The sequence below is a fragment of the Pinus tabuliformis genome, chromosome 6 (genome assembly GCF_031772625.1).
Source record: "Pinus tabuliformis cultivar Carrire ecotype Pingquan chromosome 6, CPIR1, whole genome shotgun sequence".
NCBI classification, from domain to species: domain Eukaryota; kingdom Viridiplantae; phylum Streptophyta; class Pinopsida; order Pinales; family Pinaceae; genus Pinus; species Pinus tabuliformis.
In genome coordinates, this window is record NC_142292.1 from 1,704,552,260 (window position 1) to 1,704,572,043 (window position 19,784).

The window sequence follows — 19,784 nt, forward strand, 5'->3', positions numbered from 1 at the left end:
CTCCTTTAAGAACTCAGAACTGAACTCAAATCTACCTGCTTTCCATTAAAAGATAACAATCATAAGTCAAATAACATGCCACTAATGGCTTACAAAAGAGCAAAACAGAGCTATCAGCTCGTAGTTCAGAATGTGCAACAAGGTTTCAAAAGTCCTTTTCGAAGGCTAAAGCCCTATCATTTATACATCTTGAGGCCCCAAGCTGGCCTCCTAAATCAGTGGGGCTTGGCTGACCAAACTAAGAGTGATCTGCTGCTTCCTCAAAATCCGTTTGGCTGCCTTCTAACTCGGTGGTGGTGGCTGTTGGAGCTCGGAGTTGGGGGTGAAGATCACGAGGAAGGCCATTCAATGCTGTGGACAACCTTCCTACAAAATATCAATCCCATCTTGGCTGTCTCCTAGCCCTCATCTGCGTGGTTTTGCTCCATTAAATGTCAAAAAACCTGAAAGAAGCACGTGTTAGCCACCTAGGAATAATGGCTGCCCTCATTCGTACAAATGACATAAATATACTAAAAAATGATGCATAAGTTATGAAAAATGAAGGGTTGAGCAAGGGTAGTTAGGCCAAATGAGCCCAAAATGTTACCAAATTTGGGGCTCATCATCTATCATGAAGCTTGGTCTCCCATCCCCCATTCATGCTCAGTGTTGCCTCAAAAAGGAACACAAAAACAAGTGTCGATAGAAACATTTTTAAATATATTCCTCATAACTTTGATGGTATCCACATTGAAAATATGGATTTTCAAGTGGAAATATATTAACAAATGAATATTGTCACTTTTATCTCAGAAGAGCTCCAGTATCTTAAAGAAACAGTCCATCAGTAGGACAATGAACCAGACAATCTATGTAGGAAGATTTAGAAAATACATTCATAATAGGAGACTAAAGAGGTTCAAAGTCCCAACTATATAGTCTAGTAACCTTGTGACACTGAGTTATATTTAAACATGCCCCTTGCGCATCATCCCTCTCCATTCTCATCATGTCCTCTTTTTGTACATTCATCCTTTTGTTAGATCAGTTCTATAGATAATGTCTATGTAGAATGCTATAGTAGTAGGCTTGACTAAAAACTTCGGAAATAGATTTCAATCATGCTCTGAAGGAAGTGGTAAATGGAAAAATAATGTAAATATTTCCTGAAAATTTTGCTCCACTCGAGCGTAGATCTAATAGATAATCTCACCCATTATGATATATAATTATAATTATAATTATAATTTTAAATGGTTATTACAATTAAAATCATTTAAAATGTTTTTATAAATTTATTTATATTATTATTTTTAAAAAAATTATAAATTTTAATATTTTGAAAATAGTTAAAAATAAAATTAAAGAGGAAAAGCACATTTTATTAATATGTATTTTTGAATAAACTTGTGAAAACAACTACATTAATATATAATATTTAACAAAGGTGTATTCTAATTAATAGAATAAATGGCTTATTTTCTAGAATTTTTTCTATTCAATTTCATTAAAAATATTGTACAAATTTTTAAAAATCATAATTTTAAGTTGTTTGATTTACAAAGATCAAATATTATAAGGATTTTCATGATGCTGAATGTATTTTAAAATGTACTTGAAATAACAAATAATGATAATCTCATTAGGTCAAGAAATATTTCTTATATTAATAAAGCTTGTTATGATGACTCGATATCTATTTTTTATAATTTCATTCATTTTATTTAATCTTTTATATTTTATTTCAAAATTATTATTATTATTATAAAATTGTATTTAAACATGGCCCTTCGGCATCATCTTGCATCATCCCTCTCCATTCTGATCGTCTCCTCTTGTAGATTCATCTTTTTGTTAGATCAATTCTATAGAGCATATCTATGTAGAATGCTTATAGTAGTAGAAGCTCAACTAAAAAGTTTGGAAATAGATTTCAATCATGTTCTGAAGGAACTGGTAAGCGGAAAAATATTGTAAATATTTCTTGCGAATTTTTCTCCACTCCGGCCTAGATTTACTAGGCAATCTAGCTAATTATTATATATTATTATATTACGCCTAGTCTAACGAGGCCGAAGAGTTGTCCAAAAAGTTATATAATTTTAAAAACTTTTTATGATGATTTGGGATGGATTAAAATCATTTAAAATATTTTTATAAATTTATTTATATTATGATTATTAAAAATAATTATAAATTTGAATAGTTAAAAAATAGATAAAAATAAAATAAAGAGGAAAAACACATTTTATGAATATATATTTTTTAATAAACTAGTGAAAACAAGTACATTAATATATAAGATTTAATAAACATGTATTTTAATTAATAGGTTAAACGGCTCATTTTCGAGCATTTTTCTACTTAATTTCGTCAAAAATATTGTACAAATTTTTAAAAATCATAATTTTAAGTTGCTTCATTTACAAAGATCAAATGCTTTTGGGATTTTGACGACGCTAATGCATTTATGCATTCAAAAGTGTTATTGAAATAACAAGATATGATAATCTAATTAGGCCAAAAAATATTTCTTATATTAGTAAGGCTTGTTATGATGACTTGGTGTCTATTTTTATAATTTCATTCATTTTAATTAATTTTTTATATTTTATTTTAAAAATATTATTATTTTTATTATTATTACTATTATTATTATATAACTTTATACTCTAAAAATAGCTTAAAATAACATTAAAAAATAAAATAAGTCATTCAATTAATATATATTGCTAAATAAACTAATCAAAACATTTTTTTTGCTTGACACATGGGGGATTTCAACCCTCAATCACATGGTCTGCATAATATTTTATAACATCATAATAACCAATTCAGTTATCACCAATGAGTCGAAGAACCAAAAAAATTACATTAATACATAATGATAAATAAATTATTTAAAACAAGTATAGTCTAGTTAATATTGTTTTTTTGGGTGGATTTACATTGATATCAGCTTGAGTTTTGAAAATACATTTGCTAGAGAGATATTCCTTTTTTAGAGTCTAGAGTAAGTAGTCTCAATCTACCAAAAGAGAAACTAGATGTATTGATTGGTTACAAACAAGTAAGTCTAACCAGAAAAAGAAGAAGACATTGGTCACAAACAATCCTACCATCTACTAGACTGCATATCACAGAAGAATAGTTATGCAAGCCATAAGATAATATGAGGACTATAAGGAGGTTACCAAAGCTAGATCCCAGGCGGTGGTCACTGGGGGAGTTGAAGGCTTAATGTCACACTTGAGGTGACGCTTCAAGTCAACTAGTCACGCATTCATGCTTTCCAAGCCAAACGATGATGATATTAACCCCACTTAATTTCATTCAATGTAGATATTATGCCATTCTCCTCCATTTGTTTCTCTTTTAGTACCCATGTCCTAAAGGATTTTCATCTATAAATGAAGGGTTATGGAGCTTAGATATTAGCTTAGTCCTCCTTTGGTTTGACCAATGTTAAGAACCCGGTGAGGTGCGTCCTCTAAGATTTCAGAATCTAAGAAATATTGACAATCCCAAGTGATGAGGATCTTGAGTTGGGAAATTTATTCTAGAATTTTGGGAGCGATAACCAAATGAAAGATGGTCTTCACCTTCTATGCATGGGCATGGGCTCATGGCCTTCCCTAGGGACTATGACCACAACCCATTATCAACTGCACATTTGTTTCCAAGGCATAATGCACCAGTAAGGAAAGAACTAGACAAGGAAGTTATGCCCAACAATACATGAGAGAATGTAAAGAAATGAGAATATTGAGGAGAATATTAACTTGAAAGTTACTAGATGGAAAGTGTAGGCTAAGCTGACATAAGATAACATGACAAAATAAATAGACAGGTAGGAAAAAAATCCTTGGGAAGGGTCACTCTTCATTTAGATGACAACACAAAGAAAGTCGCAATGCAAACCACAAAGAGATACAATGAAACAAAGCAAACTTCAATGGATAGATATAGAACTAAGAGAAATAATAATGGATCTAAGATGGATAGATAGTACCATGATGGAATCAACCCATGCTACACAAGTCATGAATTGCACCTTTGTTAGAGAGAGAGTGGCAAATTCTATAACTATAACCACAATCTTCAAAGAAAGCCACACAATCTAGTATAAAATCACCTCAATGAAGCGAGGGTAAATAGTTAATCCTCCATTGAACTATCCCTGCGAGCAGCAGGTAAGTCTGGATATATGAACCAAGAGAAAAGGCATGTAGGAACAATTCACCGTCGCTCCATTGTCTAAGGAAAGCAACCTTGCTTCAGGAAGAGGAAATGATGTAGCCCCTAAATTTTCAAACATTTTTAGACACGCAAACCCATCATTGTCGATACACTAATAGTGCAATTCCAACCGTGGTGAGGAAGGGGCCAGAGCATACCTTAAAGGCCGAGGAGCAAAGGCTCTCCAAATGTTCTTGTGAGGAAAACATAGACTTACCATAGTATTAAAGTTGGAAAGGATTAATCACATGTGTAGTGCATGAGGTGGAATAGCCATGCCACCCACACTCTTAAATGTAGTGGTACCATAGTATTAAATTTGGAAAGGATTAATCACATGGGTAGTGCATGAGGTGGAATAGCCAGGCCACTCACACTCTTAAATGTAGTCGAAGGTGAGAGTGTGATAGGTTGCCCCTTAGCTTCTAGCATCCCCTCGTTAGCCCTCGCAATCTATAGTTAATATTGTTTTTTATTTTTCTAAAATATCTTAATTATTTTTTATTAACTATATACCATTTAAAAGAATATTTTAAAAACATATTTGATTTAGTTATTTTAATTATCAAACAAATTTTATTACTTTTAAGTCATTCAAATATTCCAAAAATCTCAGTTTTTCTTATTGAATAAGGTGGACACAAAAATAATTAAATTACTATTATTTTAAGAAGTTAAAGATGGTAAAAATGATAAATTAAATTTATATTAAAATAAAAATAAAGAAAAGAAAAGTACAGTTATTTATAACTTTTTCTAATAATTTTTATAAATAATTTTTGTTTTAAAATATTTACGATGTAAGGCGTTTCCCTCTGAAATGAACTTCCCTAAAATCTACTTGTCATCCTTGTGTGCCGTAAGATTATGTGTTAGAAAATTATAAGATTGTTAATCGTTCGATCAAGGGAAGGTAGTTAAGTGGTTGCAACTGTTCATGATATTTGAAACAGTTGCAAACCCTCGCCTGAATGCTACTAGATTGGAGCCTGGAAGATTTGCCTGGGGTACCCTTTTCATTTTCTTCACTCTTGCTTCCTGCGCTGCCCTGATAAACCTCTGAAATGGGCCCCATTGAATCTCTGGGGAAAATTTCATCCATGGCTTTCCTGAATGTAGAAATGAGATCTAGATCAAATAAGGTCAGAGATGAATTGTCTGACAATGACTGCTACATCCAAATGGTTTTCGTGATTTAATCTGTAAGAGTTGAGGGTGAATCCACCCGAGAGGAAGAAAATCCATTGAGAAATCCATTGTCGTTGTCGAAATTTTTCTTCAGATTCATGTTGGGTGTTGTTGAAGACACCTGCGAATTTTCGTCTGCAATTTTTACGCCAAGGGTAACCTTGTGCCTTTGACTGGACACATTCCACAATTTGGAGCTCTTTTTCATCAAAAAAATGATGCTTTTGCTGGTAATCTAGGTCTTTGTGGTCACCCACTGACAAATTTATTTTAAACTCCTTCAACACTCTTGGATCCTCCAAAAATCAGCTCACCTTCAACAATTGCAGCCATGCGTATTATTAACAAGGGAAAAGGTATAAGTAAAGGCACCATAGCTACCATTGTAGTTGGTGATTTTGCAGGGATAAGCCTCCTTTGCATAGTTTTTATGTACCGTTACTAGGGAACAAGAAGAAAGAAGGAGTCGGAGGATGGGCCTAATACCAGGAATATTCAGTTGGACGACAATGGAGATCATTCTTCTAGTTCGGGTAGAGTTGGATGGCTCTGCCTTCAAAAAGTTGATGAGAGCTCAGATGGAAGTGTCTCGGACAATGGAGATCAACAACAAGGAACTTTTGTGACATTAAATGGAGATCTTGACATGGAATTAGATAAGCTACTCAGAGCCTCTGCATATATATTGGGTGCCAGTGGTTATACTATATTGTACAGGGCAGTTCTAGAAGATGGGCTGACTTTTGCAGTAAGGCAACTTATTGATGGTGGTATGGAAAGGTACAAGTATTTTGAAGCAGAAGCTAAAGCAATCGGTAGGGTTAAACATCCCAACATTGTTCGCCTCCGAGCTTTCCATTGGGGTATAGAGGAAAAACTGCTGGTTTATGACTAAATTCCACATGGAAGCTTGGCAAATGCCTATTATGGTGGGTTCCCTTGTTCTCTTTTTTCCATTTCATGTATATCTGCAGGAAATCTCGTTCAATTCGTTTCTGCATGGCTGTTTTTATTTTTTCTGCAAAGATAGCCCTTCAATTGCTTGCATATTACGAGTTTCTTATGGATTCCACAATCTCCCTTGTTTAGATACTGTACCTTCAGCTAATACATAGTCATTTGAAAATGATGTACCTTAAGCTATCGTATCTATTTTTTCACCATCTTTATGACTGCAATCAGATTAGATACACATTGAATAGCTATAATTCTCAATTTTAGTCACCCTGTCTTGGGCCAAACTTTTGAACATTATGGCACCTCTTTCATTACAAGCATAAGGGGAATTGACATTATTACAAAGATTTTGGTTGATGTTGTATGTATCAGGTTCCATCCCCGTATATTGGTTGATGTAAAAAAGGTGGATCTGAGTACCACCGTGTTGGGATTCAAGATATCAATGCCTATTAAGATTGCACCAACTGCCATGCAAAAGATGGCTCATCCCAAAGGTATGCATTAGATTATTGTATTACATTTAACATCCTATTTTGATGCATATATTTTCTGAAAGTGAATCCATCATCTTTTACAGGAAAGTATGATACTGCAAGAGCTGTGTCAGTTGCTGGAACTATAATGGTTTGGGCATCGGCCTTCCCTTTGTGGGATCGATCTTCTGAATGTTTTAATTTCCTTCTAGCTATTAAGTATCTAAGAAATTATAGTGATTTTGGATTTTGAAATAGTTTGTTGTGTTGATAAATATTGAGGCTTGGACATATTTGTTGTAGACACTTTCTTCATGGGTTACATCAAGTGTTGAAGAGGTTGATTTAACTGGACCAGTCATTCGCTTTCTTCAAATTTATGTAAGTTTATCATTTCCACCCATATGGTTGTCTTCCCATGTTTTCTGAGATGTAATTGAGTTCATATCCATCTAATTGTATTATAGGCTCCTAAACCAATGGTAAGTTCAATTATATTGCGTTGGGTTTACTAAATGTGAATGTATGAGTGGTGTTAAAATTTAGATGTCATTGTTGGCAGGTTTAAAAGAATAGGCATGTTGTTGTACAACTTGTTAGAAGAGCAGAGAGGGCTGGTTTTAAGGCAACTGCACTAACTGTGGACACACCTCGACTTGGGCGGAGGGAGTCTGACATTAGAAATAGGTAGTGAAAATTCATTCCATTTTAGATTTGCTGACAGGACTAGGTAGACATGTGGGATAAATCTTATATTTAGAGTATACTTCTCTTTAACGTTATGAGTTTGTACCCATGTTTTAACACTTTCTCAGCTCTCAATAAAAATTAGAACATTGTGGAATTCTTTTAGGATCAGAAGCGACGCTAGGGTTAGAAAAAGCATTTAGCACCTATAATGTATCAAACTTAAAATAAGTCAAAAGTCTCCATTTTATCTGGGATTCCTCTTTGTTCATCCCTTGTCTGACACTGAGGTATCTAATGTTCTGAAAAGTCTCATTGTGATATCCACTCATACATGCTAGATAGTAAGGCACACCTCTGTGTTGAGATTCAATTCTAGATCCATAATTGTTTTTGACTTCTATTGATTTTTCTTTGTCAAAAATGTAGATTCGCATTGCCTCCATATCTTACCTTAAAGAATTTCGAAGGTTTGGATCTTGGGAAAATGAAGAAGGTATGTATTCCATTTTATGAGTTCTTTAAATAGAAGGATGTTGTTTTTAGTTCTTCCTATATTCAATGTCCAGACTTCTTCCTTAAGTTGGTTTTTTCTTGCAGATAGCGGATTCTGGACTGGCATCATATGTTGTAGGTCAAATTGATAGATCATTGAGTTGGAAGGTTTGTAATAGTACTGGTAGAGAGATATTTCAAATAATTCTTCAGTATTGTGTTTGAATAGAATGAAAATGGATAGAGAAGCACCTGGAGAAATCTTGGGGTTGAGTTCCTCTCTTTGCTTGTAACCTTCTAAATCTCAGAAAAATTATTTGTGATGAGTCATATTATGATTTACATCTTCAAGAAATACTTCGTATCCTTTTTCAAGAAATACTCTGTATCTTTTTTCCAACTTTTAAGCTGAAAATATGCATATTGTCACACCAATGCATTTGATTACCCATTTAACACCAAAACAGAAGGCACCGGTCTAAAAAATGTTTAGTTTGAGTTTGTGAGCAGGATGTGAAATGGTTGTAGACAATTACCAGTTTTCCAATGCTTGTGAAGGGGGTTTTGACTGCTGAGGACAGTAAGTGTTTTTGGGCTTTTCGGCATGTAACACATGGGGATCCCTGAGTGATTTTCATAATGAGTAAAGTTGATAATAATAATTATGAATGTATTATACAGCAAGGCTAGCCATCCAAGCAGGCATACAAGGTATAATTTTATCCAACCATGGAGCTCGACAACTTGATTATGTTCTAGCAACAATAAGCTCTTTGGAAGAGGTGTGCACCACAACATTGCATTAATATATTTTTTCGTAGGAAATTTTGGATACCTGACCCGGTGATGATTTATGGAGAGTGTATATGGCAAGTTGTAAAAGCCACACAAGGTCAAGTTCCAGTGTTTCTGGATGGAGGAGTTCGGCATGGCACAGATGTTTTCAAGGCATTGGCTCTTGGAGCCTTTAACATATTTGTAAGCATATTATTTAATTGACCTATTTTCCTTGTAGGATTTTGTGGTGACCATTCATTCTGAATATTATTGTTGATCTATTGTAGCTGGATGGTGGTTGATTTCTATAACATGCAATATATTTCAGAATCTTATAGCTTATGATGTTGTATTGGGGATTGCAGATTGGGAGGCCTGTAGTTTTTTCTTTGGCTGCAGAGGGAGAAGCAAGGGTGAGAAATGTTCTAAAAATGTTGCGGGACGAGTTTGAACTAATGATGGCCTTAGCAGGATGTTGTTTAGTGAAGGAGATAAATCGAAATTACATCCAAACTGAGGCCGACATGATTCGATCTATATCAAGGCTTTGAAATGCTCTGCTCTCACATGAGTGATTGTTGATCAACAAAGTGAATATGCAATTGCTTGTGCTTTCTAATTTGATACGTCCTTATGCAATAGTTCTAGATATTAGCAATATTGTTAAAACTAGTATATTTTCAGTCTAAGAGCTATGCTGCTAGTAGGATCTATATCTGCTGAGAATTTAGTCGAATTGTTTTGCAAAGCTATGGTGTTTTTGCCTAGAAATCATGTTATTCTGATTAAGATAATTGAAACACTGAGGATTATTACCTCTACCTTTGCAGTTTAATGTGCTTTTAAAGTTAGCTTATTCTTGCAATAGCTTTACTGATGATTCCTGGACACAAAAACACATTACCAACCTAATATTTTTGTAAAATGGTATTGTATGAGTCGGTGCATACAGCAAATATTTCTCCAGAAAGATGAAATCAGGACAAAGGTATGTCAAATGGGAAGGTTACTAATATCACCTATGACAAGTCCCATTCTTGCCTGATAGCAATGTCAAGTTGTTTAACATTATCATTTTTCCATTTTGTAATTTGGTTATTTATGTGTTGATTGCTGTAATTTTAATTAATGAGATCATAAATTTCTATGTAATAGAGCAAATATATCTCCAGAAAGATGAAATCAGGACACAGGTATGTCAAATGGGAAAGACACTAAGATCACCTATGACAAGTCTCATTCTTGGTTGATAGCAATATCAAGTTGTTTATCATTGTCGTTTTTCAATTTTGTAATTTGGTTATTTATATGTTGATTGCTGTAATTTTAATTAATGAGATTATAAATCTATATGTCATAGAGGTTTGTTTTTTTAATTTAAATGTACAATGTGTTAAAATATAGAAGTTAATATACTTATTATTGTAACTATGAACATAGAAATCAGATATATACGTGTGATTGGATAATTTGAAAGAGTGTTTCTAATGGTTAAGGCATTTAACTTGTAACTCATTTTTATTATCACTTTGAACATTGAGCTTCACATTAGTGTACATCTTTTTTATGTTGTTTTATCATGAGATTCTAAGTATTTGGTCTGTACCAGTTGGTATCAAAGCAAAATATCCTCAAATTAGCACTTTTAAAAGTGGCATCTTACCATTTCATTAGAACTTTACTATCGAATAATTGAATTTCGTGGAAGTGTAAGGTTAGAAAGATAACAACAAAGTATATATGGTCAAATGTTAGAATCTTGTTTGCGATAATTTGAGAGTTACAGTATGTCATGTATGCAGACACACCTCCCATGGTCATAGGGGCACTCCAATTCAAAATTTCTTCTACTCTCCAATCAGATTTCCTATATGGTTTTTCAATTGTACTCTCCCATGGTAGAACATATTTTTTATGCAAAACATAGGTGAAATTATATTTCATCACTGAAATTAGCAAGAAAACCTAATCAACATCCCACATACATGATATGAAAAGATTCCATAGTAGAGCCAATCATGTGTACAGAATTTAGATGTGAAGTCAAATACTAGAATTAAAAGAGATAACTACAATACCTAATCAACATCCACATACATGATATGTGAAGATTCCATAATAGATCCAATCATGTGTATAGAATTTAGATGTGAAATCAAATACTAGGATTAAACTTAAAAATAACTGCAATTAAATATGCAAAAAATGATATTTGCTACTCAAATTTAGTCTCAATAAACCAGATTCATAGTCTAATGGCAACTAACAAATCTAAGAATGCATTTATATACGAAATTTAGCATGTATACATAGTGATCTTAAATCCATAAGGTGTAGAACATTGGTTTATATGAGATCTAGTCTCCATTAGATCTCAAGTTCAAACCTCATGGGGAGGGGTTGAGGATGGGAGCTACCTATGATGGAAATAAATTATCTTGAGAGACATCCATGGTTGACCAAGTCTCACACAATATCAGTGCCATCATCCCACTAGCGGGCAGATTGTTCTTCTATTCAACATTAGGGATGTCACTGACATAGGCTCTACCTACATGATTTTAAAAAATAGTAATTTTAAGATACATTTACGGAAATCCATTAACATGCATATATAAATAAGGTGGGTATATGAGGTTCTGGGATAAAACCTCCTAGTCTGTTCAAATTCAACCCAACCTAGCTTACAGATGTGAGCTTCACGAGGCTAGTAAAAGCAACCTGGAGACCTTTTGATCTTTTGTCGAATGAGTCAGCAAGAAGACAATTTGCTCAAAACCTCAAAGCTATGAAGGAAGAAACTATAAAGTGGTTGGTGGAAAAAGGGAAATGGATGATCTGGTGCTTTGTGAAGTGGAAGTAGACCTAAAAGTTATATCAGAAGGCCCTTCAGAAGGATATGCCATGGAGGTATCAAAGCCACTCCTAACCCAATTGGAAGGGAGGAAGAAAAAACTCTTAGCTGACATTGAGGCAACTTGGAGACTTAAACGCTGAGCCATTTGGCTAGAGGGAGATGATGAGAATACTAAATTCTTTCAAAATTACACCAAAGGGAGGAAGATGAGAAATACTGTATGGAAGCTAAGGGGCCTAGAAGGGAATATAACCTCCTCCTTCGAGAATCTTGCTACAATGGTGACTAACCATTTCAGTTCTCCTTTCAAAGAACCCAATAGAGACTTTATAGTCGATGTGGTCAAATTAGCCTTGCTCATCCCAAGATTTCAGCTCCATACGACAACGAGATGTTGATGGAACCCATAACTGCTAAAGAGCTCAAGAAGGTTTTAAGTGGCTTCGAAAAAGACAAGAGCTTGGGGCCAGATGGCTAGACAAACGAATTCTTTTGGTATTATTTTTTAACTCTTTGGTGATGATATCTTAAGAGTCATTGCAGAATCCAGATCTACTGGTCATATGCATGCCTCCTGTTATCACTTAGAACCATAGTTCATGTATGTAATGTTGTCCACAAGTTTCATATAAAAGTCTTCAGTTTTGTGAATAGGTTTATATGTGTGTGTGTCATTTTGAAATTTGAATTTCAAAAGGTATTGATGTAAGTTCGTGTAAGAAAAAAAATCGTTAGATACCCTCCATGATTGTCAGTTAAGGCATGTCATGTCATCAGTACTTTGCGCAGTTTCGCAGCGCAATCTGTTTGGTCAATTTAGCTGCGCAATGATGTTTCCGTCTTTTCGCAGCGTACTGTTTACTAGCCATTTTGTAGCGCGTTTTGTTAAATTTGAACTGTCCGCGCTACGAAATCGGGGTTTCGGGGTTTTTGTAGCGCTTTTTCTTGCAATATCAAATCTAGGAGGGGTGAGTCATAGGTCCGTTCATGTTTGTCAGTTGATGTCCTCTCCAGGTCATGATAAATCATGATTCCGCCATAAGGTCCAGAATCACGCATATGAATATCATCTTAAGGGATTTTATGAGGTATGGTTGTGTCATAATGTGTTTTTCATAATGTGTAAACATGTCTGCTGTATGACAAGCCCGAGTTCTCATTTAAAGGGATCATTGCAAGCGAGCCTGCACTCCAAAGTCGAGATTGTTTTCGAGTTGTAGCTGCCATTAGTTTCCTGTGTGAAGATATTCGAAGCAAGATGGAAAAGAGGGAACATCGATCCGGTAAGTGCCTGAGGGCAGAGCCAGAGGGGCTTGATGTTACACTCAGGGATGAAGGTGTAGCAAGAGCCTTTCGAAATGCTGGTTGCTGGAGGTTCTGCGAGAAATTGAAGGGAGGACATGCAGAGGTAACGAAGGCTTTCGCATTGAATTTTACTGGATTGAATTCAAAGGTGTCAATGTTAGAATTTCCTGTGTCTCCTGAAGCCATTTCCATTATCACTGAAATTCCGAGGGGAGGTCAAGAATGGTTCAAAAACTTTAAATTCGACATGAGTCCCTGTAAAGAGTTTTTGAAGGAACTGTATGTAAATGAGGACCTCACCAAAGCGGTGCCAAGGAGTTACATAAAAGAACATTATGCTATGCTCCTCACATGCATCCAGAAATACCTAACATGCGAGGGAAGGTACAATAAAGTTTATTCCTATCACTTCAAACTTTTGTTGCATTTCACAGGTAAGGCTTCAATAGATATCCCTTTCTATTTGTTCAGAAGCATTAGTAAAATGTGTGATAAAATCCAGTTAAAGAAAGATGGTTGTGAAACATCCTTGTTTCATCATGGCTTGGTAAAGTTGCTGGTATTGGATGGTTTACAAAAGATTGGCAGAGATTGGGATTCATTTGTTTTTATGGCCGGCTTTCCAAGCAAAACAGGCCTCACTCCATTGCCTGTGAGAGAAAGGGAAGAAAGGAGTGAAGTTGAAAAGATTTCAAGGGTGAAAACGAGAGGTCAATTAAACAAGGAGAAAGGTAAGTCAATTACTGTGGAAGAAAGCTCTATTTCAAAAGGCAGTTTAAGTGACTTACTTGAAGCTATTGAGTTTGAGCAAGATCACCCAGTGCAGCCAATGCATATTGACCTCACTCAATCTTCACCCGAAAGTACCAAGAAACCAAGAGCTTCAAAAAGGTTGAGATTTGAGGAGCCTAGTAAAGAATATGCTTTCAAGCCACGTAGGCCAGTCACAAGAAGACAAATGAAAGAGGTGGAGAAAGCGCAGAATGAGAAGGCACCTTTAGAAGTGCCTAGTACAGATGTACTTGAGGTTTTGACCAGAACAGTTCATGCAGCCAGAAGTAAAAACAAGGGTAATAGGGTCATCATCAGCCAAGGTGGAAATGTCATTGCTATCAAGCAACAGGCAGGAACAACACAAGAAGAAGTGCCTCAGATTAAAAATGTTTCTAAGGAAAGGGCAGTGAGATATGCAAATTATAAAAAGGCTGTAATAAAAGGCAGAACAAGTCTAATGAGCCAAAATGACTCAGTGTTTGATGCATATTTGTGGACAGTGCCAGCTCTGAAGCAGGCAAAAATCATGAAACAGATGAACACAAGCTTAAGAGCAGAAAACAAGGCTTTGAAGGAAGAAGTTAGCAGTTTGAAGAAGAAGCTAGGTAAACTAGCTGATTAATCCAAGAGGAAATTTGCTTTTCAAGTTTTGATAAATTTTGGTTGTCATCATTTTGAAACTTTTTGGATCCCTTACACCTGTACAAAGTAGCTGAAGAAATCACGAAGTTAAGTCATCAGTGCTTTAAGATTCATATATTCTGTTTTGATTACCTACAGCAGTTTCGTAGCGCGCTACGAAACTGCTGTAGATGACTGTTTATGTAAAAAAATGAAATTGATGCTGAGGTCAGCAAATCTTGAAAAGGATGACTCGAGGCCAGCATGGAGATTATACAAAGCTATCCAGATATTCAAAAGGTGACAGGTGTAAGTATTGGAGGAAAAGGTGAATTTTTTGTTAAAGTCTTCCTAAAGTTACTTTATAGCCGAATTTTTAGGGTTCTGGTAGGGTTGCCGAAATTTTGAGTGGTACACCTGTTCAGCTCACAAAGTGTCCAGATCATAAGGCATATTGGATTATGCGTGGTTATTAAAGGAATTAAATGGCTTGGAGCATAGTCATTAGTGCATAAGGACTAATGGGAGGCAGAGACCGTGAAAATAGGGCACAGATCTTCATCAACTGATGAGTCATCCACACATCAAGTATCCGAAGTTGCTCGTTCAGTGAATTTTTCTCCAGCATGTATTGGCTATTACTGAAATGATACAGGTGTCAAAGTTCAAGAAAGCATCAATGCACACGAGGAGAAAGACTTAGAGTTTCAATGGGAATGGGACTCTATGTTTTCACAGCGCAATACCTTTGTAATTAATTAGTTTGTTTAGATATGGATAAGGCAGTTAATGATAGGATTTCGAGCTCCCCTCATGCTGGAGGAGGAGTCTCAAGTAGTTGTTTTTTTTGTTTTCCTATATATAGAAAAGATTCTGATGTAAAAAAGTTGGAGATTTTATACAAAAACAGAGTTTATTTGGGCCAATTTAAAGACTTATTACAGTAATAGTAAAGCAGTGGTTGTTTCTTCTCAAGATTCTCAATGGATTAAATTGTTCAAATATGATGGTGGTTTATTCTCTTAATGTTCTTTTACAGCCTTGTTATAGCATAATCACTCAGAATTCATTTTTAATGCTCTGACTTCCTGTATGTTTGGCAAGCTGTGGTTTATGTGAAATATGTTTGAACATCTGATGCAAAGAGCCTTGACTTCCATGAAATGACTGTGATTTTGTTTACTAAATGTGTGAGACTCCATAGCCCAATGAAGACCAATTTGATATGTGTCCAACCAGCTTTTTTTTCATGAATGTGTGAAGAGTTAGCCATCTGTTGTTGTGAATGATTTTTATCAAAAGTTTGTGAGAGATCCCTCTCTGACTAAGGAGGCTAATCCTTAGTCTAAAGTCTGGTTGAAAGAGTTACATGAAATCTTGCTAAGTAGCAGCCCTTAGTACATGATTTTGTGATAACACCTCCTTCAACTCCATCTTCCTTGCTTTAATTCCCAAACCCGATGATCCCTCTTCTTTTGATGATTTCCACCCTCTCTCTCTATGTAATTGGATTTAAAAAATTATAGCCAAACCATATCTCTTCACATCAAACCCATCCTATCCGAATCTATCTCTGAGGAACAGTTCACCTTTCTAGAAGGCAAACAAATTCACAAGGCCATTGGTGTTGCCTAGGAAAGCCTCCATGATCTCAAACAATGGTGTCTAAAAGGAGACATTCTGAAAATTGATCTCTTGAAAGCTTTCAATCATGTTAGTTGGCTATATATTTGAGTTCCTCACCCACATTGGCTTCAAAATAGACTTATCAATTGGATTATGACTTGCATCTCCTTGGCATCCTTTACAGTCCTCATAAATGGCTCTACTTCTCCTTCCCTTAGAGTTGAATGTGGATTAAGGCAAGGTGGACCTCTATCTCCCCTCCTCTTTCTCAAAAGTGGGATGTTTATTCCTTTGGGCTTATTTTTCTAGAGATTCTTACTGGGAAGCCACCTTTAGATAAGGATTTTGTAGCATGGGGTCAAAACTTTTTTGAAGACATGCATCAACTTTTGCACATCATAGATCCTACTCTTCGACCATAGGTTGAAGGAAGGGAAGAAATCTTAGTGTCTGTGGGGACTGCATTGAATTGTGCTTCTGCGTCCCCTAAAAAGAGACCATCAATGAAGGAGGTATTGCACTTTCTAAAAAAATGCCATCATCCACAACCGATTAACCAATTCTTTCTTCCTATGTAGCATCCTTGCTTTGACATAAGTTGGACAGAGATGAAGACTTACACCCACATTCCATATTCAACAGCTCTACTTAGACATTGGCATAACTCATATAGACACCTTTATGATTGGGACTTAGCGACAGACAAACTCTCCTGTCAACTCAGCTGCTTATGAAATGGCCAGATTCTTCTTAAAAATTTCATTATTTCTACAGTTGAGGATTGTAGCAAAGCTCAGGGATCTTATGGCATCCGCGTTCTCACAGTTTACTTGCAGCTCATTCTCAGTTTTAATGGGAAGGTGATATATGGTGTATTATTGTTGCAATGGTAGGGGATGGATTTTAATTGCTGGTTGGACCAAAAGAAATTGATGCAAATCAATATTAACTAGTTATTAATAATTTTTCCCACTAAGTTCCCTGAGGTTGAGTATAATGCTTTCCTTGCTTATCAAAGAGTATTGATTCCTTTCAATTTCAACATTCTAGATAACCAAATCCAGTTCTCTGTAGTCATTGCAAAAGGGAGTCCATTATCATGTAGGGTTTGAATTGTTATTCTCCTCTTGTTGCATGCTAATATTGATCATCTTGTTCAGCTTCTAAGGTTCTCAGTGGCCTATCCTTTTCAGATCCTTTGAATAACACTATATCTCTCCAATCTCGTAGGAAGGTCATCAAACTCTCCCTTTCATCTCCCATGGTTGGCCAAGATTAAAATTGCAAAGGGAGTAGCCAGAGGCTTGGCTTATTTACATTAAAGGAAGTTTGTTCATGGAAATATTAAGCCAAGCAACATGCTTCTGGGCTTTGACATGGAGCCAAACATAGCAAATTTTGGGCTAGAAAAGCTACTGGACACTGCCAATGTCAAATATAGTAGCTTTGTTATCCACCTAAGGAACCTTGAAGGTATATTTTTAGGGAGCAAACGCCCCACTAGCTCCCTCAATAGCCTACAAACAACACCTAATTTGCTGAGCAGTCTAGGCACATCCAAGAACTTTTTATCTCCTTACCAGGCCCCAGAGGCATTGAAAACTCTCAAACCCAACCAAAAGTGGGATGTTTATTCCTTTGGGGTTATTTTTCTGGAGATTCTTACTAGGAAGCCACCTTCAGATAAGGATTTTGTAGCATGGGGTCAAAACTTTGTTGATGACAAGCATCGCCTTTTGCGCATCATAGATCCTACTCTTCAACCAGAGGTTGAGGGAAGGGAAGAAATCTCAGTGTCTGTGGGGACTGCATTGAATTGTGCTTCTGTTTCCCCTCAAAGGAGACCATCAATGAAGGAGGTATTCCATTTTCTAGAAAAAATGCCATCATCCACAACCGATTAACCAATTCTTTCTTCCTATGTAGCATCCTTGCTTTGACATAAGTTGGATAGAGATGAGGACTTACACCCACATTCCATATTCAAGAGCTCTACTTAGACATTGACATAACTGATATAGACACCTCTATGATTGGGACTCAGTAATAGACAAACTCTACTGTCAACTCAGCTGCTTATGAAATGGCTAGAGTCTTCTTAAAAATTTCAATATTTCTACAGTTGAGGATTGTAGCAAAACTCAAGGATCAAACTTAACTCCATGCTTATGAGACATCCGCGTTATCACAGTTTACTTGCAACTCATTCTCAGTTTTAATGGGAAGGTGATATATGGTGTATTATTGTCGCAGTGGCATGGGATGGATTTTAATTGCTGGTTGGACCAAAAGAAATTGATGGAAATCAATATTGAAAATTAGATTTATTGGTGCAGCTATAGTTTGCATATACAAAGAAGAAACTTCTCTTTTTCCAGGTTAGAATATTTATATATACATGGTCATCCTAGCAACAAATGATAATTTATCAAAACCATGAGAATGCTACATAGCTTCCTTCATAAGCTTTCTTAGGAAGACCATGAAATAAGACAAGTTACCTTGTGCTTGTATTTGTATTTTATTCTACATAACATCTTATTACTTAGCTGGAGAACAATTGGCTGTAGTATTTATATCAGTTTCTATGGAATGTTTCTACTATTATATATTGAATAGGTCCATTATACCATATTATTGGATTCCACAGAGTCTATCCCCGTTTTCTCTTCTTTAGAATATATATCAACCCTTTTGTTTTGTTTCAAGGATATGTTGTAGTTTATTTCATCTCCCTTTTATCTTTAAGATGGATATTTATCTTTTTTATGACCACGTTCTCTATGGTTCATTTAAATTAGATATTTGTCATTTTTTTCACTAGGTTCTTTGTATTTTGTTATAACTAGTTATTGATAATTTTGCCCACTGAGTTCCCTGAGGTCGAGTATAATGCTTTCCTCACTTATCAAAGAGTATTGATTCCTTTTCAATTTCAACATTCTGGATAACCAAATCTAGTTCTCTGTAATCACTACAAAAGGGAGTCCATTATCATGTAGGGTTTGAATTGTTATTCTTTTGTTGTTGCATGCTAAGCTTGATCATCTTGTTCAGCTTCTAAGGTTCTTAGTGGCCTATCCTTTTCAGATCCTTTCACATTGACATTGACTAACACTATATCTCTCTAATCTTGCAAGAAGGTCATCAAACTCTCCCTTTTATTTGCCATGGTTGGCTAGGATTAAAATTGCAAGGGGAGTAGCCAGAGGCCTGGCTTATTTACATGAAAGGAAGTTTGTTCACGGAAATATTAAACCAAGCAACATCCTTCTCGACTTTGACATGGAGCCATACATAGCAGATTTTGGGCTAGAAAAGCTACTGGACACTGCCAATGTCAAGTATAGTAGCTCTGCTATCCACCTAAGGAACCTTGAAGGTTTATTTTTAGGGATCAAATGCTCCACTGGCTCCCGCGATACCCTGCAAACAACACCTGATTTGCTGGGTTGTTCAGGCACGTACAAGAACTTTGTATCTCTTTACCAGGCCCCAGAGACATTGGAAACTCTCAAACCCAACCAAAAGTGGGATGCTTATTCCTTTGGGGTTATTTTTATGGAGATTCTTACTGGGAAACCACCTTCGGATAAGGATTTTGTAGCATGGGGTCAAAACTCTGTTGATGACGAGCATCACCTTTTGCGCATCATAGATCGTACTCTTCAACTAGAGGTTGAAGGAAGGGAAGAAATCTCAGTGTCTATGGGGATTGCATTGAATTGTGCTTCTGCTTCCCCTCAAAATAGACCATCAATGAAGGAGGTATTGCATTTTCTAGAAAAAATGCCATCATC

The 19,784-nt window shown here is 35.7% G+C and overlaps 2 pseudogenes; both read left to right on the plus strand.

The window, feature by feature from the left end:
* The first annotated feature begins 5,385 nt into the window (after positions 1-5,385).
* On the plus strand, positions 5,386-17,888 carry LOC149265550 (putative LRR receptor-like serine/threonine-protein kinase At4g37250 pseudogene; annotated as a pseudogene).
* Positions 6,535-9,352, plus strand: LOC149265551 (glycolate oxidase 1-like; annotated as a pseudogene).
* Positions 17,889-19,784: the final 1,896 nt, after the last annotated feature.